Raw genomic sequence first — 11070 nt, 5'->3', positions numbered from 1 at the left:
TTGTTCCTTCCCCTTCTCTCCAGTGTCCATCCTTTCCCTCCTGTCTGGGCAGCCTTTTGCCCTCTATCTCCCTTGCGCCAATCCCTGGGCAGTGTCCACCAGCTCTCTGAGGGCCAGCGGGCACTGTCCAGTGTGCACTGCTGGGTGTCCCCTTCCAGATCCTTTATTTTAAACCTGTGACCTTACTCCCTTCCCTGTTTTTCTTTTCTGTTTTGTCCCAAGAAATGAGTTGTTACTTTCTTAGCGGCCTCCTCTTTTAAGGGAAGCTTATACTTTTCCTTGGTGGGGATCAGCCCATGATCCCCTGAAAGTAGCACATGGGCCTGCCCGGCTCACAGCTCCCTGGGGTGTCAATGTGTGAAGTAAGCATTGTCCGTTGACCCTAATAAGCGAACAGTTCTGTTGTTAGGTACCTGTTCTTTGTCCTTCCCAGGTCTCTGCCACAGCCCATGCCTTCCTTCTCTGACCCTCCAAGGAGACTTAGTGTCATAGCACAGTGGGCACAGGTGGCACTGCTTGCAGCAGGTTTAATTCTTGTTGCCTGGGAAACTGTATTTACCCTCTGTTTGGCAACAGGAGTCACAATTGTCTCCTGGCTCTCTGCTAAGTTAAAGCAAACACGGCCTTTGATGCTGTAACTTCTGTGTGGAGGGTTTCGGCACTCCTGTGCAGCAAGTAGACCTGTCCTAGTTTCTGCTGAGCAGCAAATCTCTTTGCTTTTGCTCCTCTTAGCTCACTCTGACAGCACTACAGAAAGATTGGGAAGGAGGAAGTGTAGTTTGACTAATCTGTGTGTGTGTCTGTGGTGACAGGGATTGCTGGTACTTGGGGCCACATTCCTTGTGACTTTTTTTATGAAGACATCTTACTGCTGTTCCTTTTCTGCCATGATGCTCATCATAGGCCACCCTCTTCCCCATCTAGCCAGGCAGTCCGATTCCCAGCTCTGCCACTGACTCGTGCAGTGACCTTGGTCGAGCCACTTTACTTTGCATTTGTCAACAAAGCTATGCGCTTTGTGTATGAGCAATTCAGATGATTCCTTCTAGTCTTGTGTGCCAGGTTTAATTGTAGCCATTCAGGAGAGGGAGGAGGGACAGTTAAGTGAAAACTTCTGAGGAATGCGAAGTAAGTGGGTGGGTGAATTAATGTGCACTGGGGGTAATAAAAGTAAAACAAAATGGAACAGGGTAGAAAACGATATTGTAAATTTTATAGAAATCTGTTATAACCCTCCCCCCCCCCTTTTCCTGGTCGTCTTCCCTCAAAGATGTAGAAGGGGTTAAAAATCATGAATGTCATGTAAAACCTGAAGAAACTAAAAAGACTTGGACTGTTGCTTAGCTGGGGCATGAAAAAGTGAATGAATGGCATAGAAAAGAAAAATAGGAGCACTTCTTTCTGCTGCCCCAGGAAAGAACAAGGACATGTTGAATGAGACAGCGCGGGGGTGGGGGGGATCCCATGAAGTAGAAGGCAAGAATTTGGGATTATTTTTTAAGTGATTTTTATATTTCCAGCATGTGTGAGTGAGAATTTTCCCAGGCATATTCCTGCCTTCCTTAACCCTCCTTCCCCAATCATTTGGTTTGCTAGCCCTGCTGTAGTACTGATCTGCATCCTCACATGCTAGTTGGGTTTAACTAATGCTTGTGAAGTGTTTCTTGGTTACTCAGCTGACTGGTGCATCTGCCCTCTCAGCTTCCTCCTCTTTCTCCCTGTTCTGGATTGTGCTTGGTTGCTCTTAGTTTGAACCATGATGTGTCTATCAGCAGCCTTCTCTTAGGTTTGAAAATCTGTCTCTGGGGCATCCTTCATGATGTGATTTAGGGCTGCTTGGCTGGTTTTAAGCCTATTCGTTGCCAGCTTAATTTAATGAGTGTGTTTTTGAGCTTGTGTGTGTGCAGGTGCCCAGCAATGAATATGGAAGTAGTTGTGCTGCTCAGGACTCTGGGAAAGGAAGAACCAGGAAGGCTGCTGGCCTTAAGGTTATGGCACATAGCTGGAGCTCAGCATATCTGGACTTGGGTGACAGATCTGCCCCAGACCCCTTGGTGTCCAGCTTAAAGTCACACTAATCAGCATGGGCCTCAGTTTTTTACCATCTGAAGAAGAGGGTGCTATTTTGTCACTTTTTACCCTGCTTTTTCTCTGGGTGGTCTGTTTAGGTCAAAGGTAGGCAACCTTTTCCAAGTGTGGTCTGGAATGACCCATCTTGGGTAAGAGCTGGGCTGGCACCAGGACCCACCTATTGCCAGTGGTCGTCATCCCCCCCGCCCTCCACACACACATGCACGCACGCACACTCCAGTGCTGCTGAAGCCTCCATCCATGGGTTGGATTCTGCCCATGGGCCATACGATGCTGACCCCTGGTTTACATTGTAAGAGTTTTGGGGTAGGAACTGTCTCTTACAATGTGAATCATGCAACCCTGATTCAAAAATCCTGACCTTGCATGTACTTACAACTTTACTTAATTTCTCTGAGAACGCACCTATAAAATGGAGATGCGTAATTGTTCAAGGGACTGTGGCCTCCGAGAGTCATTAATCCTTGCAGGTCCTCGCTGAAAGGTTTCAGCATTATAAAATTAACGTCTTCATGTATTTTTTCAGTACTTTGCTAAAAGAGATCCTAATCGTCTGTCGGTAGATATGCATGTGGCATTGTTAACTGATTGTAGTCATGCTTAGAAGCAACAAGAGGATGTGCCAGGGGCTATAAGAATACAAAGTAAAACGTTGCCTTCCCCTGAGAGTAAGTGGTTTAATTTGGGCATGTGAAAGGAGTGAGTGAGTTTCTCTCTACATCCAGTGTCAGCACTTCCCTGAAAAGAAGCAGGTGGAACTTGCAGGGATTTCTCTATTGTCCTTGAAATAAATTGGTAGCAGTTAGGGGCTCTAAGGAGACGGTCCCTGTTCATTTTGTTTTAAAATTCAGGTGGCCAGAGTAACAGTGCTCACTTTCCATTGTTGTTTTTTTCTTTTGAAGTGAAATCATCTATTTAGCAAGCCTGGCTTCACTAGTGATGGGGGGAAGGGCTGGGGGGAGAAGCAGCCCTTGATTTGTTGTTTAGCTTCAGGCAGAGTAATGCAGCGCCCATAAAAATGGAAATCTTCTAATGACCGTCCAGGATAAAATGACTTGGAGCGGCTCTCAGCTCTGCAGAGCTGGGCAGACTGTCCTACCCGTGACTGTCTTGGCATCCACTAGGTTTTAAACCCATTTACCATCTGCACAGCTGTGGCAAAAGCTACTCTGTGCTTGTCTTTGCACTGTTTAATGAGTTGTGAGCCAGCTTAGCTGCCTCTTTCTGCCTGCCTCTCCCTGGTACAGCTGGACTTTGTGGAATTGGAGCAGCAAAGGCAGGCAAGAAGACTTAAGACTCATTCTGCATTGGTCTGGATCATCTCAATTGAACAGAGATTAGAATACACACGATACAGCCTTTTAGCACTGCATCTTAGCCCTCACGGAAGCAGTTTGTGCTTTTTTTTTTTTTTTTGGTCTGCCCGGAGAACGTTAGCTGGGACATTGCAGCAAGGCCAGAGGGAATATGGGAGGGTTTCTGGAGTGGTCTCCTTCCAGTTTCTCCAGCTCTGAGACAGCCCAGATGAGGATTCTTCATGAGCCAGCTGGACTTCTGCAGAAGCTGCCCGGGGTGAGTAGAGGGTGTGTTTGCTGGCCAGTGGAAGGAATGTTTGACAAGGGGTGGGGATGGAGGGAGAACCGAAGAACTGGCTGGAGTACTCCTAGAGAGGGTTTGGGTTTCTTTTTTTTTTTTTTTTAAGGTCATCCTCTATTTGTGTTCAAAGACAGGGATGGACACTGGGGCTTATCCAAATCTCAAGTGCCCATCACTTGGGAGGAGGTGGGATATGAGGGAGTTTTGGGAGAGGGGTTAAATTCCATGGCAAATGGAGTAGATAAGAACTAGTATGTGTTTACATAGTTTGGATGGTTTCCTTCTGGAAATTCTGATTACACTCAACACATTAGCCCTGCAGCAGGTTGCAGATAAGAATGTGCTTGTCTCTTCATTTCTCTTGCCTTGTGACTGTTACTCATAACTACTATAAAACAATAGCGAGCTAGAGAAGGATGAAGTGGTTTTTGAATGTTGTGCTCCCTGTACCTCTGGAGAGGAGACAGAGACCGCGTTAGCCTTGAGCATTTCAGTCAAACAAAGCAGGTGTTTGGCATCATTGTCCAGTTCAGTTCTTGCCTGCTAGAAATCAATTTGGGGGATCATGAGGCACTGGCTGTTCATGCGGGTACAGAAATTGTGGTCAATGCAAGAGAGAGCATTCATGCATGCATCTCATGAGCTTTCGCAGCAGAGACTAGTGGCGCCTGATCATTGGGGGCATTGAGAACTCAGGTCCTATTGAATTTTGGATGCTGGCACTTCAGAATCATGCACATGATGCATGGGGTAGAGCGGGGGTGAGCAAAATGCGGTCCGTGGGCTGGATGCGGCCCACCAAGCCATTTATCTGGCCCATGGGGCCTCTAAAAAATGAAGAAAATTAATATTTATCTGCCCCTTGCTGCTTGTCATGCGGCCCTTGATGGCTTGCCAAAACTCAGTAAGTGGCCCTCCGCCCAAAATAATCGCCTGCCCCTTGGGTAGAGGGTAGAACATGAGGAAAGGGTGTGATGGCAGTGTCCCCATAAGGAATGAGAAGGAATTGGGGTAGGGGAGTTTGCCTGAGTGTGCTGAAAGTGAGGGGGAGGGAAAAAGTAAACTGCTGAAGGTTTAGGTGGCTTCAAAAAAAATGATCCAAAGAGACACCTCATCATTGCTTCTGAAAAGCCATCAGGCTGCTAGGAGAACCACTTGGAACTGTGGTAGAGAGGGTCCAGAGGCAAGTGACAAGAATGGTAAAGGGCTTAGAAAGTGAGGAGAGGCTGAAGGAGCTCAGCATGTTCAGCTTGCAGAAAGAAGTGCTTAAAGGGGGACATGATAGCAGTCTTCGAATACTTCAAGGATTGCCATAAAGAAGAAAGAAAGCACCTTTTCTCTCTTGCAGCAGAGAGGAGGATGTGGACCAGTGGTCCGAAGTTATGGCAAAGTACATTTAGATTGGATATCAGGCAAAACGTCTTCACTGTTAGAATAGGCTAGTGAGAAAAGTTGTGGCCCCTCCATCACTGGAGGTGTTCAAGAAGAGGTTGGATAGGCACTGGTTGGATGATTCAGCGTAGCTAAGCCTGTGTTCTACTCTGAGTATTTCCCATGCTTCTGAGCTTTGCTGGTTCCCCCTCCCCCTTCCTTTCTGCTAGTGTCAGGGTGTTTTTAAGCTTCCCTTGGAGGCATTGGGTGTTGACTACAGCCAGGACTAGGGATTTTGGCTGGAGTGTGCCAATGCTCCTGCTGGAACCAAAGCTGGAGGTTCCTAGCTAAAGGGTCTTGCCCCTCCATTCAGGGTCAGACTGATCAGCATATTTGGGGTCAGGAAGGAATTTTACCACATAGTCACATTGGTATGGATTGGGGTGGGCTTTACCTCCCTCTGTAGTGGGGGGAGAAGGGGTGCATGGTCTCCTTCCTGGGATCTCTTGAGCATATATTAACAACCTTTTATTAGGGGTGCACCGATAGAAATTTTTGGGGCTGATACTGATAGCTGATTTTTAAGGAGGCATATCGACTATTATGATATGGTTTCTGATACCAACCTGGCAGCTTGAAGAGCAGTGTCCAGTTGGTAAGTCTGTTGTGGTGGCAGGGGAGAGGGGAGGGAAGGAGTGTGGGGGGACAGAGGGGTGGTGGATCAAGGCTCCCTGTGGTGAGGGAGGGAGTGGGATTGGGACAGGGCCTTGGGCAAGCGCTGCCCAGCTGAGGTGGGGCAAGTGCGGGACGGAGCCGTGGCTTATCCAGGGTGCATTGGGGGGGGGCAGCTCCCACCGCTGCACGCCACTGGGGGAGGGAGCATATGCCCCCAGATCTGCACGGAGCTGTGGCTGGGCTGGGCCCGGCCAGACAGGGCCGGGCTGCGCTTGGGGTGGGCAGCAGTGGTGCTAAGAGGCGGCTATGGAGGGGGTTGCAGCCAGCCCAAAATTTGTTTTAGCCCCCCATATTGCCCCTCCCAGCACTGCTGACACCCTGTCTGAGTGCAGCTGAGCCTGGCCCTACCCCAGCTCTGCTTTGCCCTGCGCTGACCCAGCAGCACATGCCCCTACCTTGCCCTCCTCGACCAGCAGCAGAAGCAGGGGCAAGAGCAGGGGCAGGAGCTGTTGGACGAGAGGCTCCCAGACAAGCGGCACAGATCTGCCCCCTGCCCCTCCCCGTGCCCCCCAGCCAAGCTGCAGCTCCGTCCGGCACCCTGCCTCAACTGGGTAGCACTTGCCCTCACCCCACTCCCTCTCTCACCGCAGGTCACCTTGATCTGCACCCCCCTCCCCACACCTTCCCTCCCTGCTCTCCGTCCACCACAACAGACTTACCAGCTGCACACAGCTTTCCATGCTGCTGGGCTGTGCTCCTCACTGCCTATGTGCTGCACTGCGGCTGCATGCGCACACAGGCTTTCATCGGCCATATTGGGCCAATTTCCGATACAGACAGTTTTCTTCGTATCAATGCCGATCCGATATCAGACCAATGTATCAGTGCACCTCTACCTTTTGTAGAAGCAGGACGTTGGCTGCTGTGGTTCCCTTGCCTTACCTGTGGTAGGTTAGGGCATTAGGTGCATTGTGTTAAGGTTGAAGATAATCTTATGAAGAGTTTAGATTATGAATTGTATGGAATAAGAGGTAGGGATGATCCTGCCTCAGGCAAGGGATTGGACTAAATGACCTCTGGAGGGCCCTTCCAGCCCTACTTGTCTATGATTCCATGGCACCGAGAAGCTGTGATAAGGGAACACTAGTGTGCTGAACAAGTTTCTGCAGGCAGCAGGCACTGAGACGTGCAGTGGCATGAACATGGCAGCCTTCACTGTCAGCAGAAGAATGCCGCGTTGTGCACTCTTCCACTGAGCTTTGCCGGAACCAGGAAGAAGTATGAGCACACCCACTTAAAACCTCCAGGGATGGACATTGTCAAAGCAGGCTGTGCCCAGTCCTTCGTCTTGTACAAGAGCTGTTGAGGAGCTGGGAACGCACCCCTTTAAGAACTGTGAGACTCTGGAACTCCTGGTTCAGAGACGATACCTGTTATTAGACCAACCAAGAAATCACCAAAAAAATAAAATCTTTTTTTTTGATTTCATAGTTGGTCTAATAACAGGTATTGTCTCTGAACCAAGAGTTGCAGAGCTTTGCATATTTTTTTGTCTCAGACCAACACAGCTACCAAATACATCACTTTCAGAATGGCAGTTTCCAAACACCCCCCTGAGAGAAGTATGTGTCAGAAGCTTTTCTGGGAAGATTGAGTAGGATAGAAAGCATTCTCTGAACCCTGCATGCCCCTGTTATCCAGCAGGGTTTCTCATCTCCATTACCTAATGTAAAAGCTTGGCTCTCCCATAGGGCATGGACCAGGGTGTTCAGGGCAGTTTGGTAAGACCGAGAGGGAAGCTTCAGATTTCACTTGTGTGGAGACCTTGCGCCTGCTGGAATTCCAGGAATCCTTTGCTGTGCTTTGCAGTGCTGTTCTTTCTGTCATGGTTATCACGGACGCTGCTGGGATGTCTTCACAATAATTCCTGTCTTATCTCAAAGGATGATGGAGTTTTTCTGACCTCCCAGTTGTTTTTCTTTTGAACAAAGTACTTAACGTTTTACTAAAATATTTCTCCCCCTCGCGTATCAACAAATTCTGTGCAAAGCAAGCCTCGTGATAAATTGCATGTCTTCCACTGATCCTTTGGGGTGGAGGAGAGTCGTCTGTTGTGGGCCGTAATATTTTGCAGCGACAATAAAAGGGTTCTAAGATAGGAAGAGCCTTTTGCTGATGTTCACGTACGAGCAGACTGAAAAAAAGTGAATCCAGGTTTTAGCAACCTTTAACAGTATACTTACTCCTGTGTATAAGTGGATATTACATATCTGCTGGCGACTAGGTAAAAATCTACCGCAAAACTTTCCAGTCGTGGCCAGATCTTCTGGCAGTTGGTCAGAGATGGCATAATAAATCCAGCACTGCATTTGACTGAGTCATTTGAAGGTGCGGTGCCTTGTGATCTTTGAAGTTCGTTGCACTAAACCAAAGGAGCTAAAACAGTGTAATACCCAGTGTCGCTGATGTAATTTGTGTGGGCATCGGGTGACCAAGGAGCTGAGTGGACTCTTTTGGTCATAACCCCTATTTTCCTGCTTCTCTTAGCTTTGCTTTGACCTCTTGGCTTTACTATATAAGACAGTTTTTCCACTCGAAGTCTACTAGTACAGAGAGGTAGTTTGCTGTTAGGTGGAGTCAGACAGAAGGCAAGGCAGAGTAGGACCTTAGAAGTTAACTGGTTTATAGAGGCATAAGCTTTTGTAAGCGACAGCATATTTCAACATAGCATCTGATGAAGTAGGCCACTACTTATGAAAGCTTATGGCTCTCCAAACCAGTTAGTCTCTAAGGTGTTACCTGTCCTTCCTTCTGCCTACACTGGTATAGGTAAAGGAGCAACCCCCTCCCACCTGATGTGCATGCAGTTATAAGAAAATCTATGCTGGTACAGCTACTGCTCGCTTAACGTCGTAGTTACATTCTTGAAAAACGCGACTAAGCGAAATGATGTTAAGCGAATCTAATTGCATCACAGTAGTTACCTACTAGCAGGCAGTGGCCAAACAGCATTATAACCAAACCTTGCATGACTCTAAACGAGTACTTTCTCTAAGAGATTGGCAATGTAATAATGAAACAACGTTAACCAGGATGACACCTTTATGACTTCTACCTTGGGAAGTGAAATTGGCTATATGGATAAAGCTAACTTACGTAGATATGTATGCTTGTGTAGCTTTTCTAGTGTTGTCTAGTGTTATACCATGAGATTTGGGGAAGGCAGCACAACTCTAGTTCATGGTAATTCTGTTTGTGCGATAAGATGGCACAGTTTGGGACACTGCTGAACCGGTACGTGTTAGCAAGCTATTTTACTCATATCAGCACTATGGAAGTTGACACTTCCATATACTCAAACTGTTTCAGTAGACAGGAGTTAACATTGTATGCGGTCCTCCTCACTTCCTGTCTTCCTGCCTAGCAACACCAAGGTGCTTCTCTGCTGACCCAGTGGGGTTATCTCTAGAAGTCTGTTCAACCCTGTGCTACTAAACAAAACGGCTCATTGCAGCAGTGGGCTGAGAAGAAATACTGACTTTGACTTGGAGTGAGGGTGCTCCAGCTCATTTCATATAAGCTTCTTTTAGACATTCATGATTTTCTCACTCATTTGACTTAGACCAGCTCTGAAGTTGCATCTCAGAGCAGTGTTCCTCAACCCATAGGTCAAGACCCAAACATGGGTCACAACAATATATGTGAAAGGATCAAGAACAAACTTTAAAGGAGAATCCATTTTTAAAGGAGAAAAACGTGGGAAAGCATGGCTTTTCCCTTGCAGGCTGCTGGAGCAAAGGGTGCTGGGTCAAGGCTGGCCATTGCTGCTTACAAATGGGTCCTAGTACAAAAAAGGTTGAGAACCACTGCCTTAGGGAACTGCCAGTTGAATAAGGAACATCCCAGGGGAAGATGGTTAAGGATAGTGTCAGAACTAATGAGTGATCAGCAGCTGTCCTGCTTTTTAACCAACTTGCATATGTATTTGCTTCTGGAGTTTTCTGTTTGCTTTGGAGCAGAATGGTTATGCGTTTGTGTTGAATTATTCAGGTCTATGTGTAGATGGTTGCACAGGCTAAAATAAAGGTATAGGGTTTAAAAAAAAAACAAAACAATTTAAACAAATGTGACTTTGTTTGGGATGGTCCTTTATCTGTGTAAATTTGGCTGATGTTGGCTGAGCTGGTCTCTATAAATCTACCAGCGGAGCAAACTAAGCTAATGTGTGTCTAGGCACACCAATTTTAATTAAACACGGTTCATTTGAATGTGAACTAGTACAAGTTTGTGTATAGGTACAGCTAAACCAGTGTAATAACTGTATGCTAAGGCTTGTGCCAGTTTTAACTATATCTATTTTAAAACACTTATGTAAAACTACTACAATGTCTTGTGTGTGTGTTGGGCCAAAAGGGACTGACTTCTTGGACCTCATTGCAAACAGTCGTGGTGGGATCAGTTACTTCCATAACAAGCAATGGCAAGAGACTGGAGGTTTGGGTTTTTTGGCAAGAGACTGGTAATGTTTGTGTGAAACACCTTACCACGTTGGTCCCCCTCCTAGTTGTGCTGGCAAAAAGAACAAAATTGGTTTTGTTGATTCCCTGAATCAGGGTGCTCGCTACCCTATCCTAGTGAAAGGGAGCTGGCTGTAGCTCTTAATGGTGAGTCAAGATCCTAATGGCTGCTGTGATTTGGGTGCTTCAGGTTTTGCATGCCCAGCCTGAAGGACTTCAAAAAAGACAAGAGTTTTCAGAGGGCCAGTGCTCAGCACTGTCTGGAAATTTGGCTGTTTTCAGGAACTCCATAAGGAGGAGGGACATGTTTTTGATTCTGTACTCTTTTTTTAGAGCAATTTGGGGAAGACACCTGCTCAGGACACCTTGTTAGTGTCTCTTGTAGTGATAACAGTACCTCAGCCCAGCTGGGCTGGTGTCAGTCTCGCTACTGCCTGGTATGTGGTTTTGAACTTGGTTTCTGCATGTTACTGCAAAGCCTCCATCATTATTGCATCATTTAAAAGTTCCAAGCCAGTGACATGCTGGAGGTATTTACAGATCATTGTCTAGGCACAGTCTACAACAGGAGCGGGCAATTATTTTTGGCAGAGGACCGCTTACTGAGTTTCAGAAAGCCATCGAGGGCTGCATGACAGGCACCCCAGGGCAGATTAATATTAATTTTCTAAATTTTTTTAAGGGCCCCACGGGCCGGATAGAATGGCTTGGCGGGCTGCATCCGGCCACCAGGCTGCATTTTGCCCACCGCTGGTCTACAGTAACATGGGAGAGAGAAGATATTTCTTTGAAATGAGTGGTGTGAGCAGAGAATAGATCT

Source organism: Gavialis gangeticus, unplaced genomic scaffold (assembly GCF_001723915.1).
Source record: "Gavialis gangeticus isolate Ggan-Ray unplaced genomic scaffold, GavGan_comp1, whole genome shotgun sequence".
NCBI classification, from domain to species: domain Eukaryota; kingdom Metazoa; phylum Chordata; order Crocodylia; family Gavialidae; genus Gavialis; species Gavialis gangeticus.
Note: the sequence above shows the minus strand (reverse complement) of the source record.